The sequence below is a fragment of the Solanum dulcamara genome, chromosome 3, assembly GCF_947179165.1.
Source record: "Solanum dulcamara chromosome 3, daSolDulc1.2, whole genome shotgun sequence".
NCBI lineage: Eukaryota > Viridiplantae > Streptophyta > Magnoliopsida > Solanales > Solanaceae > Solanum > Solanum dulcamara.
The window spans coordinates 4,343,376-4,358,183 of NC_077239.1; the positions used below are offsets into that span (position 1 = coordinate 4,343,376).

The following is a 14,808-nucleotide window of genomic DNA, read 5'->3' on the forward strand; positions in this document are numbered from 1 at the left end:
ATAATTCAGGAATTGTATAATTCGCGGATAATTGAACTATTTTTGTATAAACTTGAAATAACAAATTTATACAAACACAAACATTTGAACTTTAAACAGTTATACATATTATATTATACAAATTTTGAATTATACAAATGTGTAAATTATACACACTCGAATCCTAATTAACGCTAAATATTAGTGATGAATTGTAAATTAGATAAACTATATCTATATTAACTAATTAATTAATATATAATTGCTTATTCAAGTAATTTTCCCCTTTAAAAATGTATGGTACATATTAATCATTTGCACTCTGGGTTCGTAATCTATAGTGATCCAATTCTTTAATTTGTTTTCACTTTCTAGTTTGATGTTGTAATTTTGAGTTTTATAATTTCAAGAATTTATTTCATGTTCAAAATAACTTGTCCTTTTAAGTTTTTTAATTTTTCATCATTATTTAATTTAATTATCGTCAGGATATCTTGGAATATCACAACTAAATCTTTAACTGTTTGAACAAAATACTTATTATATGAAATTTAATAGTATGTTCCTTGAAATTAATGGCTAAATTCTTGTAGTAAAACCATGCATACAAATTTTTGAAGAAGGCTACATATATAACTTGATTATAAGAGTAATTAATTTGATAGTGCTCTTTGAAATATAGTCAATCTAATATGTGCTTGAAAGTAAATGCCATATATTTTTTAAAAAATTGACTTAATTTATTTGGATTTCTTTTTTAACGAAAAATCAATTCTAATCGAATCATGAATACTCTAAATTCATACATAAAGAGAGTAAGTTTATTATTTTTGTTTGAGAATTTTTATCACCCACAAGAAATTACAAAGTGGAAATGGATGTCATGATTTCTCTATATTGTGCTTTCATTTTCAAATAGTAAATTAGTCTCTCTTTTTTAAAAAATAGAAAAACCAGATGATGTACTCAAAAGACAGGACGTCCAAGGATGTGAGGAATCGATTTTTCTTGACAATTTTCTTATTTAAAATATTTCATATTATTTTTAAATGCAGAATAAAAATTATTTAGATTTTTTTTAATTCAGTTCATTATTTGAAGAAAAAAAATGTTTAGATCGAAATTCTATTTAGTTGTTGTGGAGAAATAATTGTAAATTTATTTCCCCGCAAAAGCTCAAAACTTAAGAGCAACTTAAGTTTTGGAATAAACTTTGATAAAGGACGTGGTGCAGTAGATGTGGTTGTTTTTTTTTATCAAAGATCTCGAGTTTGAATTCTGGATATATAGAAAAATCATTGGTAGGGAGCACTACCCTTAAATGGGCCCTTAGCCGGCGCGAATCCGAATTAGTCGAACTTGCAGGTATTGAACACCAAATAGAAAATCAAAAAAACTAATATCCCTTTGAGGTTTATTTTCCTTTTTAAATTCTAGTAGAGACAAATTACGTTAACGGTCCCATTTGCTTAAGTTTGGCTAGTAAAATTATCCGATAGTCATATTGGTGGAAATAGAAATTAGATTAAAAAAAAAGTTGAGTTCTTATCTACTTAAGCTTACATAGTAGAGTTATCTGGTACCCGTATTGTTCTTGTATGCTGAAACGATCAATCGAGCAAAAAAAGGTAAAAAAACAAAAGTATGGCGTCGCCCGGACTCGAACCGGAGACCTTCAGTGTGTTAGACTGACGTGATAACCAACTACACCACGACACCATTGCTGTTTTCTTTTCATAAATTCTAAATATACTTAAATCTATAAGAACTATTCAAACAAATACCACGACTAAGAATAGGGATCGAGAAAGGAGAAAAACCGAAGATCTCAGATGATACTTTTATCAATGTTATTTATTTTTTATCTTTCGTTCAATGAGAAAATCAGTCATGGGACTTTTAGATATGTCACAAATCTAAATACAACTCTATTTTCAATTTTCAATGTCGACTAACACTTGCAATATCGAGTTTGACTCTTTGTCCAAATTAGTATTCAACTAAGCCACTCATATGACTAAGACATTGAAATCTTAAAACAACGCTTCTTCTTGCAATTAATTATTCTTTTATGTCCTTCTTGGTTTAGACGCGAACTGAGTGGTATTCACACTGGAAGACAACATGCGACCATGACATAACAAGAACAATAACAATATATTCAGTGTAATCCACAAGTGGATCTGAAAAGGGCGGTGTAAGTGCGGACTTTACCCCTACTCTGACAATGTGGAAAGACTGTTTCCGATAGACCATGAGATGTTGAAAAAAATTATGACTTTGTTTTTACTTTTAGATATGTGAAAAGTAAAACTGTGTATTGTTTCAAAGAGTTGAATTTTTTTTTTCATTTGTGGACTTGAAACTTTGTGCCAGCACTATCATGTACCAAGATACAGTCCAAGTAAACCTATATATATTAACAATAACTAGCTGCATAAATGAGTTAAAAAAAAAAGAAGTCATTGAACAATTACGCTAATATAGAAAAATAAACTTCTCTTTTACTAATCAGTTTAACATCACAGCTTGCAAGCTGTTCTCAAATGAAGTATCTGGCTAGTAAATATGCATCCAAAATGGCATTAGTAGAGCCTTTACACAATTTTTGTACAAATATGCCACTGTTGCTTGTGCCTCCTTTAGGTTTGTCAACAAAAAAATTAACAAGAGAGTTAGGCAAGAAGTTCCGCGACTTTGATAATGAAAGGGAAACTAGAATACGCCGTGAATCGTACCGAGGCTACAGGTATTGTTCTCCCGGATACTTACGGAGGGTCCCATAATGATTCACCAAAATATTCAAGAGCTAACACACACGAAAAATGAGAAAATAGCCTAATTCCGCTTGTACGGCCCCTAAATGCTATGAATATGCCGTGGATCATGCCGAGACAACACGTATTGCTCCCCCAGGTACTTACAGAGGGTCCCATAGAGATTTCGGAATTTTTTTGACCGAACGTCATATCACCAAAATAATCATGGGTTAAGACGCACGATAAATGATAAAATTGCTTAATCAAGGCTACATGTACTAATCCCTCGGGAACTTACAGAGGGTCCCACAAATATTTTGTAATAAAATTGATCAAAAGTCATATCACAAAAATATTCATAGGCTAACACACATGAAAAATGATAAAATCATCTAATTTCACTTGTATGATCCCTAAATGACATAAATACATCGTGAATCATGTCGAAGATACATGTATTGCCTTTTCTTGTACTTACGGAGGATTCCATAAATGTTTCAGAAAAAAATTGACTGAAAGCCAATATCACCAAAATATTAATGGGCTAATACGCACAAAAATAGAGAAAATAGCATAATTCAGCTTGTGCGGCTCTAAAATGCTATGAATATGCTGTGGATCATGCTGAGGCTACATGTACAGCTCCACGAGGTACTTACGAAAGGTCCTATAAAGGTTTCAGGAAAATAATTAACCGAAAGTCATATCACCAAAATATTAATGGGTTAACACACACGAAAAATGATAAAATCGTCTTATTCTGCTTGTGTGGCCCCTAAATGCTATGAATACACTATAGATCGTGTCGAGGCAATACGTACTACTCTCCTAAGTACTTACGGTGGGTACCATAAGGGTTTCAAAAGAGAAAATTGACTGAAAGTCATATCACCAAAATATTTATTGGCCAACACACATGAAAAATGTGAAAATCGCCTAATTTCACTTGTGTAGCCCCTAAATGCTATAAATATGTCCTTGATCATGTCGAGGCTTTACATACTTCTCCCCTGGGTACTTATAGAGGGTCTCATAAAGTTTTTGAAAAGAAATTGACCGAAAGTCATATCACCAAAATATTCATTAGCTAATACGTATGAAAAATGAGAAAATCGCCTAATTTCGCTTGTGCTGTCCCAAAATGCGATGAATATGTCGTAGATCATGCCAAGGCTATATATACTGCTCCTCCGGATACTTATGGAGGGTCTCATAAAGGTTTTGATTTTTTTTTATTGAAAATCATATTACCAAAATTATAATGGGTTAACACACACGAAAGTGAGAAAATCTCCTAATTCCGCTTGTGCGACTCCTAAATGCTATGAATTCACAATGAATCTTGCCAAGGTTATACCTACTACTCGTCCAGGTACTTAAGGAGGATCACATAAAGGTTTCAAAATAATTTGACCAAAAGTCATATCACCAAAATATTAATGGACTAATACACACGAAAAATAAGAGAATAGCCTAATTCTGCTTGTGCGGTACATAAATGCTATGAATATTTCGTGGATCATGCCGAGGCTACACGTATTGGTCCTTCGGGTACTTACATAGAGTTCCATAAATTATTTAAAAAAATATTGATCGAAAGTCATATTACCAAAATATTATGTGTTAACACATACGAAAAATGAGAAAATCACATAATTTCCCTTATGTGGCCCTAAAGTTATAAATACGCCGTTAATCGTGCCAAGGCTATATGTATCTTCCATGTATACTTAAAGGGGATCCCATAAAGGTTTCGAAAAAAAATTGACTGAAAGTCATATTATCAAAATATTAATGGGCTAACTCACACGAAAAATAAAAAAATACCTAATTTCACTTGTGTGATCGCTAAATTCTATGAATTTACCATGGATCGTGCCAAGGATACACGTACTCTTACCATGGTATATACAAAGTGTCTCATAAAGGTTTCAAAAAAAAGGAATTGAAAACTTTATCACCAAAATATTCATGGGCTAACTAACACACATAAAAAAATGAGAAAATCACCTATTCTGTTTGTGCGGCTCATAAATAGTAAGAATATGTCGTGGATCATACCGAGACTACACATACTTCTCCCCCTGTCACATACGGAGGGTCCATAAAGGTTTTGAAAAAAAATTGACTGAAAGCTGTATCACCAAAATATTCGTGGGCTAACACATACAAAAAATGATAAAATTATTTAATTTCGCTTGTGCGTCCCTTAAATGCTATGAATACTCCATGAATCGTATCGAGGCTACATGTACTGCTTCCTCAGATAATTACAGAGGGTTCCATAAAGATTTCAGAAAAAAATTGATTGAAAGTCAAATCACTAAAATATTCATGGGCTAACACACATGAAAAATGAGAAAATTGATTAATTCTACTTGTGCGGCTCTAAATATTATGAATATGCCGGGGATTGTGCCGAGGCTGCATGTACTTCTCCCCCCGGTACTTACAGAGAGTCCCATAAAGGTTTTGAAAAAAAATTGATCGAAATCTATATCACCAAAATATACATGAGCTAACACACACAATAAATGAGCTTTAGCTAAATCTATTATAGGGTAGGCTCTTTGGATAGATTGCCTTAAGGCAATGAAGGCCCACATATTTTGAATCTTAGCAGAAATTTTTTTAATTCTGATTATGCGGCCCCTAAATGCTATAAATATTTTGTAGATGGTACCGAGGCTACACGTACTTCTCCCCCGGTACTCTACTTTAACTTTGTCTCAAATATCCAAAAAAAGCAAAAATGAAGAGATGCATGATAAGGTTTATATATAGTCCAACATAAAAATTACGATACATATCTCAATATATAATATTATATCTATGAAAATTCATATTATTTTGCTTGATTACATATAAATTCTCGTAACGTGATTATTTTTCTTCATTCAAAGCACACTCTTTATATATAATATGTGTACAGACGTATATAATAAGTGTATCTACATCGATTTTACCTTAAATGCTTGTGCGACCCAAAACTGCTATGAATACATCGTGGATCGTGCTAAAACTACACGTACTACTCCCCCAGATATTTACAGAGGGTACTATAAAGGTTTTAAAAAAATTGACCAAAAGTTGTCTCACCAAAATATTAATGGGCTAACACACATGAAAAATGAAAAAATCGCTTTATTTCGCTTGTGTAACTCCTAAATGTTATGAATACGCCGTGGATTGTGTCGAGGCTACACATATTTTTAACTTGGATATTACTGATGGTTGCATAAATGTTTTATAAAAATATTAGCCGAAAGTCATATCACCAAAATATTCATGGGCTAACAAATACGAAAAATAAAAAAATCACCTAATTTTGCTTGTGCGACCCCTAAATGCTATGAATATATTAATGGACGAATACGTACTACTCTTTCAGGTACTTGTGCAGGGTCCCATAAAGGTTTTGGAAATTTTTTATCTAAAGCAATATCACAAGATATTAATGAGCTAATACACACGAAAATAGAGAAAATCGCCTAATTCCACTTGTGCGATCCCTAAATGCTATGAATATATCGTGGATCTTTCCGAGGCTATTCGTACTTCTCCCCTCGGGTAATTTTGAGGTGTTTCATAAAGATTTCGAAAAAATTTAATCGAAAGTCATATCACCGAAATATTCATGGGTTAACACACAGAAAAAATGAGAAAATTGCCTAATTTCGCTTGTGCGGCCCCTATCTACTATGAATATGCCGTGGATTATGCCGAGGCTACACATATTGCTATTATGATTAATTACGGATGGTCCCATAAAGGTTTTGGAAAAAAATTAACCGAAAGTTTTATCACCAAAATATTTATGAGCTAATACACACAAAAAATGATAAAATTGCTTATTTTCGATTGTGCGGCCCCTAAATGCTATGAATATATCATAGATCGTGTAGAGGCTACACATACTATTATCCCCGTGTTGCTCCAAATGCACACGCAAGTGCACGTGGTCTCACAGGTAATATAGTGGTTCTTTCGATCCGGATATCGAACCCACAAGGACTTTATGAAGACTACTCGTTCTTTTTTTATGAACTACACCAATTATGTGTGTTGTAAGAAATTAAGATAGATTCTACCACTACTTTTAGTTCTAAGAAAATTTACCACTGTTAAAAGCAATGCACTAGTTACGTAAGAAAATCAGATTACGAAAAAGTCCAGGGCTGTAGCATAAAATAAAGTCAAGCATAATATTCTCAGTTGTTAGTCTCCAATGGGTTATTTAACTACTAATTTATAGGGTTTCTAATACAATCATGGTCTTCCGACCTCTAATTGTCTATCTTTATCGACAACCTAACTACATCGTTAAGCGGGGATAAGCATGAATCAATAAAAATGCATTAAGCTGTCTTCCTATTTCTTAACCAAATGCGGTACACAGGTATGTGTCACTGGCATTCTGTATATGAATCACCCTAAGTTACCCTAGCATGAACACGTTCCTCACATTCTTTGTTCTATCCCTTTTACATCTTTCGAATTTAAGGTAGATAACACATGTATTCTAATGATGGCCAAACATTAAATTAACTAAAACAAAAATGCATGAGCAATTAGAATTAACAACCCATCATTGACCAAACAACATATTATATTTTGTCATAAATTCGTAGCTACAGCCCCAGAATAAGAGTTCTTAGCTACTCATGTTCAATGAATACACAAAATATATAATTTCATACACTTTAATCTTCACAAGAAAGGAGAAGAAAAAGGAAACCTAGAGTGCATATATTCTCGTCTTTGTGCCATCCGAAAAAATGCATGAACCCCTCTCCCCAGCCCCAGAGTTCTATTTATAGGGTATTTAAAATAACTCTTTGTTCCTAGTTGGACCTAGAATTGGAATAAAAATCAGCAATTTCGGGGTTTTAGTGGCGCGACGCTCCAGGATAGCGCCAAATTGTTTCCTTAGTAGTTTCACCCCAAACGCGATGCGCCAGCAGTGCGCTAGAAATTACCTTCAGTTGTTTACCCTCTGGCGCGACATGCCAGATGTGCGTCAGAAATGTTCCTCCGTAGTTTATGCCCTGGCGCGGCGCGCTAGCAGTGCGCCAGGGATAATTATCCAATTTTCGCTCGCTTCTTCTCCCGTTCAGCTTGTACTACTTTCCATTATTTTCTTTCAAGCACTGACTTGTCTTCAAAAATCCTGCATTCACTAAACACACACCTTAGTGCACATTTATTCTTCATTCCATCTAAAACATGTGATTATGCTTCCAAAACATTCTCAAAACAAATACTAAATATGGTTAAAACAAGGCACATGGACACGTAAATGTCCCCAAGATCACCACCCCACACTTAGATTTTTGTTTGTCCTCGAATAAAGACCTGACTTATGCATAGGCACTGACACAATATGTATATAAGGCAATCTGACTTAGCTACACAATGGGCATCTCACTATTCATTATTTTTTAGGTATGTTCACATCTCATATACCCACATGACTAGTTCAATACCTCATCCTCAAGGAATGACTCTATAACACATCAAACTCATATACATTATTCAGTTAGCAACCATGTAAGTTATCAATTCTTTCAATTGAACATGTACCTCTCACCACAAATGAATCATCTACAAGAACTCAAATAATATTTTTAACATCAGTGGGTGTATAACAACAAAGTCACTCACTCTCTCAAACTATTTCATGTGCCATAAAAGATTCGCCATAAGCTTGCCCTTAGTGTTTTTGCTCCACTAATACAAGAATGTGATAGTTTAAGATCACTATGGCTTCATAGATTATAATGTAGGCTGAGGGACAGATAGGAACTATTATTTGGTTATAAATAGTGACTAACTTTCCCAAACACTTTAATACATCACAATTCTCATTTAGCTCAACTTCAAACACCAGTTTAAACTCACCCCTTATCTTTAGGCTACTTACCCATTTGTATGATAGGACCTCTCTTCCCTTCTTTCTTCCTCTGTTTATCAACTTTCTTTTCTTTTTTGTGTTATATATATATATATATATATATAGGATGTAAATCTATTTCAAGCACCAATACCCCACTTCATACAACTTCATGCTCTCTTATCCCTCTGTTCTACATTTCTCTCTTTTCAAAGCATTTAAGATTTTGGATCAAATTAATGGTCTCCAAAAAAAATAGGGATATGCTACATAATTAGGTTGCCAAAGAAAATTTCAGGGTTCAAAAGGGCTAACTAGGGATTAAGCATATGGGTTAGGCACAAAATAAGGAGAAACAAAAACAAGGTTATCAAAGAAATGCCTACTTCATTTCCTAAACTCTACAATCTTCATTTAGTTTCGTATACACACATGGCAAGTTCTAGCTATCAATATGTACGCACAGAACACAACAAATCCTCACACACATGTCATATGTACAACTTAAGAATGTCAACTAAGGATTACCAACTACACAATCATATGAATTTAATATTAAACATGCATCACTTGAGTTGAATACAAGAGCTTAGGTGTCTTACACTAGTCATTTCATTTCATACCATGCTTTACATCATGCAGCTTGCTTTGCATTAACTTACGCAGCCTAGTCAGACACCTCATATACAAATAGACACAATGACGATGAATATTCTTAAGACAACCATCATCTATCGATCATAGAGCAACGTCACTAAACTAAGACTAACATACACATATGACACTTTTTTATATACGGTTCAAAATGGACTATCCTTGGCTAAAGAACTGAAAACAACTACCAAGGAACCTAAAATAAAAATAGACTAAAACAAAATCTATACAATAAAACAATAAGAATTCCAACTCCCACCCACACTTAAACAAAGCATTGTCCCCAATGCACAATTTTAATTCATAGTGTAAGAGTGAAAGAAAGAACTCCTTGAGCCGATCAGTCGCCATCTCCGCCATCAGTGGAGAAAATGTCATCTACCGCCATAAGAGAAGTAGTAGCGGTATCATCTGTCTCTTTATCTTCATCATCACCGCCCATCTCATCAATTGTGGGCTTATTATCATCTAAGGGCTCCTGAAAAGCTGGGCCATACGGCACATGTACATAGAACTATTTGTGAGAGGATAGCGATCCACTAATTCAGCCATCTCGTCATCCACCATCGAACGACCACTAATTCACAATTGCAACTCTGCCATACTGAACACACGGCCCATTTAACTATCATTATGTGCTTGCAGATCAACAGTCGATAGTACAGGACTATGAGCTGTATCTTGGGCCTTTGTATTGGTCACATCGACCAAATTACACACCAAGTATGGAACCCTTGGCGCGCACAAATAATGAACCTTCCTCCACAACCCCCTCAGACCACAACAATAGGGTGATTACACTACCATAGCAAAAATACCACTTTTTGTTGTTTCGGAACTTCATCATGTTGTGGCGTAACATAGAACCAACATTTACCTGCAAATCCCTCATTAAGCGATATACTAAAACAACTCTGTCCCGAGTTACATTAGACATGTGCTTACCAGGAAAGAATACACTACAAACTATTTTCAGCCACACCTAAGCCTTACTATTGAGATGTGCATATTGCAGCATAGAGTGCCTCCCAGTATGTTTTTTCCTATCCCAAAATACAGTAGAGTTAACCCCGCACAAGGTGTGATGAATGTCTCTACACGGGGGTTGCTCTTTCATGTCCAAATACTCAGAATAGTCACAATGGGGGGTCCTCAAAAATTCATTCAAAGCTCCAGTAGTAAAACATATAGTCTTACCCCTAACTTCCACCTTATTTCTACTAGACTGCTCAATATTTTAATTTTCATAAAATTCACATACAAAAGTCAAATTGCACTCACCTTGGTCCTCAAATATATATTGAAGACCCAAATTGTACACCAACTCATAAATTTGGGGAAATTTTGCCTGCAACCTTCCCTTATTGACATACTCATCTCCTATGTACTTGGCCTCTTTTTTGAACTCAAACCAATCCAAATCATACTTCTCCACTTCCTTCTTACTCACACGACATGGTGGTAGTCTCGAACTTATTGGTTCAGTAGATGAAGAAGCCTCACTTTTTTGAGACATTTTGTTACCCACTCCTCCTTCTACTTATTTTCCTTTAGGTGTCATTAGAAAAGAGGAAGAAAGGGTTTAGAGAGAAAGGTTGGAGTTTTGCAATGGTGGTGGTTTGAGAATGGTAGATGAATAGACAAGGGAGACAAAGTAGTGCTTTGGAGTTTTAAAGGTTGTGTGACAATGTATGTGGTGGGGAATGGTGTTTATAGGAGAAATTAGAGTAGGAAGATGAATGGGAAAGGTTGTAGGAGAAGAAAAATTGGGTAGTAAGAGGGTTATGGGTTGATGTAATGGGGTAGTGAAAGGGTTTTGATTGCTTTTAAATTGATTTTTTGGTTTAAACCCAAAACCGTTGTTGGCGCGTTAGTGGCATGGCGTGCCAGTATCATGCCCTACCTAGAGTTTCTGAGTTAAGGCTTGGTGGGACACGCCAGTATAATGCTCTTCCAAGCCCTTTGGAGTTTTCCTCCTAGCGTGGTGCGCTTGCAGAACGCCCGACCAAGACCTCTTGTAACATCCCAAATTTCTTTGTCAAGACTCGAACCATTCTTCATATGCGTATAGACTCAAACTCGATGAGTTCTAACTGTATATATGAGTTAGTATCTATTCCTAAGTATTTGAAATTTATTAGAGGTGAATTATGGTCATAAAGAACCTCTAGTACTAGGTCGAGTTGAAAGATCTTTTACCGATTAAGTTTTCATATAAGATCTTATAAGGGTCAACTCTAAATGACCATATCTCTCATAATATTAAGTTTTAGGTGTCCTGGTTCTATCAAATCAAGGATCTATGTGTCCTCGTTCCAACTCCACCAAGTTTTCCTCATTTGGATTTCTGAGTAAAAATTTATGCCCATTTTACTAGAGACGCTCCATCCTGACAGAAGTCCGCGATGGCTCTATGATGCGGACTCCACTGCCTAAGCCAAATGAAGCCCCTTTTATTTTTTCAAGGGTATTTTTATCCTATAACCCTTTGGAGAGTTATTTTAATGTCCCTAAATGTGTAGAAATCAGTTTTTCCTCATTAAAACCCCTCTCATTCACTCCTAAACTTTAACGCTCAAGAATTTTCAACAAAAACATCAAGTTAGGGTTTTATTTCAAGGTTCTTCATCAAGGTAAGTTCTTCTTTATAGATTTCAAGATTTCCAACCCAAATTTCTTCATACATACATGAATATCTAAAAGAAATCTTAAATCCTAACCATAGGTTTTCCAAAAAAACAAATCTAAGAATTTCAAGAAAGGGTATCTTGATTGTTCTTCTTCAAGTTAAGATTTTTCATCAAGATTTGTAGAGTTTTTAAGGTATGTAAGGATAAACTAAAGCATGGACATTGTTCTTCCATGTTCCCCATAATTGTGATAGGTTGATTTGTGAATAATTTGAGTCCCATGATTGTGTTTCAAGAGATTTTCCTTACATTTACATATTTTACCTACTATTGCAAAATTGATGTTTTTCTATTAACTTGTTTCTTGAATAAATGATTTAAACTACTTATTTCATAAACCCTAATAGTATTTTGACTAATATTGATTGTATATGCCTAAATATTGAGTCTAGAGCCTTGAAGTCGTGAATGCATGATTGTGATTGGCTGTGAGCATGATGATAGTCTTGATGAAACTTAATAGTCCTTCATATCTTCATAATTGAACCCAATTGAATGGTCTCAACTGAATGTTTTCATAAATGATTGTCTCAACTACTCTTAAATGATTGGAAATAATTATATAATTGATTGGTTGAAAGGATTGATTGGATAAAACTGATGAACTGATAAAAGTACATATGAGACTAATTGATTGGTTTGATTGGGGTTGATTGTCTTATGAGAATTAAGTCATGGGAGGAGTATCGAGCACTGAATTTGATAAGAGTAAGTAATAAATTGAACTTAATAACTACGTCTCTAAACATAGGAGAAGATTGAATCATTAAAGTCGGATGTTTTCCTATTTTATTGTCCTAAAAATACAGGACTTGATTGATTGTTGAATCCAGATTGGTAGATTTGTCCTTTACCCTTGTAAGGTATTGGACGATTGTGGAAACAGTAACGAACTTGTTATACGATCACTAGCTCATAAGTTATTGTCATCGGATAAGAGAAACTCTCATATAGGTCTTGATAGTACTCTGATATGATTGGATTGGATTGGATTGTATATGATTGGTTTCTGTCTAAACCTTACTCTTGCTTTAGACTTTTGACATCTTGATTGAGTTTCTTACTTCTTGATTTCAGTTATCTGAGTTGTTAGTATTCTACCTTATGCATGTTTTATTCTGCCATATTACATACTCGTACATTCCACATACTGACGTTCATTTTGACCTGCATCATTTCATGATGCAGAGACAGGTTCTACAGATCATCAACAAGGGTTTAAAAAATATTCTAAATTACTTTCTCACCTTCTTATTGCTGAACGCCATAACGAATTGTTAATGAAAAATCATAATAGTCGGCCCATTGGTTCTTTGCCACTCCCTGAAGTGAATCAGGCAAACTATAACCAACGAGAAAGAGATCATGACCCCAGTCGTGATCGTGGTCGAAGAAGAAATTATAATCATGATGCTCGTCTGGCACAGAGAAATGATCAACAATACAAAAAAGAAGAGTGAAAAGCAAGAAGCTATACCAAAAAAAATTTAGAATGTATATGTCATAGATGTGGAGGTATGGGGCACTGGTCACGGATCTGTCGATCATCAAAACGTCTGGTTCTGCTATATCAGGCATCCTTGAAGAGGACAGAAAATAATCTAGAGACAAACTTATCTATAAAGACAATATTGAACCTATGCATCTAGATGTAGTTGATTTCTTCAATTTTCTAGAAGAAAATATGAATATTGATAAGCCTGATAATAGTTAAATAAATTTTTTTTTCATTTGTCTGTACTAAATAATATGTTTATATTTTTCTAATTCATATAAATAAATAAAATTTGTATAATAAGCCATGTTTAATTATAATGTTTACTTTATTTCTTTTTGAAGAAAAATATGGATATGCCCCAAATTTTATTTGGATCAATAATCAATCACGATGATATTTATGTAATTGATAGTGGAACAACTCATACTATTTTTAAAGACGAGAAATATTTTTCCTACTTGCTTAGAAGAAAAGCAAATATTACTACAATTTCTGATAATTCAAAAATAATTGAAGGCTCCAGAAGAGCTACTATATTTCTGCATAAGGGGACAACGATTGTTATATAAGATACACTGTTCTCTTCTAAATCCCCAAGAAACTTGTTAAGTTTCAAAGATATCTGTAAAAATGGATATCATGTTGAGACACTAAATGAAATGAATATTGAATACCTTGGTATAACCAAGATTTTCTCAGGCCAGAAATATATTTTGAAAAAATTACCAATTTTTTCGTCTGGCCTATATTATACAGAAATTAGTGCAATTGAAGCACATTTGATCGTAAACCAGAAGTATGCTGATCTAAATACATTTGTGTTATGGCATGATCGAATAGGTCATCCTAGATCAATAATGATGAGACGAATTCTTGAAAATTCAACTAGACATCCGTTAAAGAACCCAAAGATTCTTACGAATGATGAATTTCATGTGTTGCTTGTTATCAAGACAAATTAATTGCTAGACCATCAATCCTGAAGGTTGACATCGAATCTCCTGGCTTTTTAGAGCGTATACATGAGGATATATGTGGACATATTCATTCACCTAGTGGAGTGTTTAGATATTTTACGGTCCTAATAAATGCATTATCAAGATGGTCTCATGTGTGCCTCTTATCATCTCGCAACCTGGCGTTTGCGAAGTTATTAGCACAAATAATAAGATTAAGGACTCAATTCTCAGATTATCTAATTAAAGTTATTCACCTTGATAATACTAGAGAATTTACATTCGAAGTTTTTGATGATTATTGATTATCAATTGGGATAAAAATTGAACATTCTATTGCTCATTTTTCATACTCAAAATGGCCTTGCAGAGTCATTTA

General features: G+C 34.2%; 1 non-coding gene across 1 annotated transcript; it reads right to left on the minus strand.

Moving 5' to 3' along the window:
• Window positions 1-1,624: 1,624 nt before the first annotated feature.
• TRNAV-AAC (transfer RNA valine (anticodon AAC)) lies at window positions 1,625-1,698 on the minus strand. Its single transcript has one exon. It is a non-coding gene; the product is annotated as a tRNA-Val (tRNA).
• Between the last annotated feature and the right edge of the window lie 13,110 nt (window positions 1,699-14,808).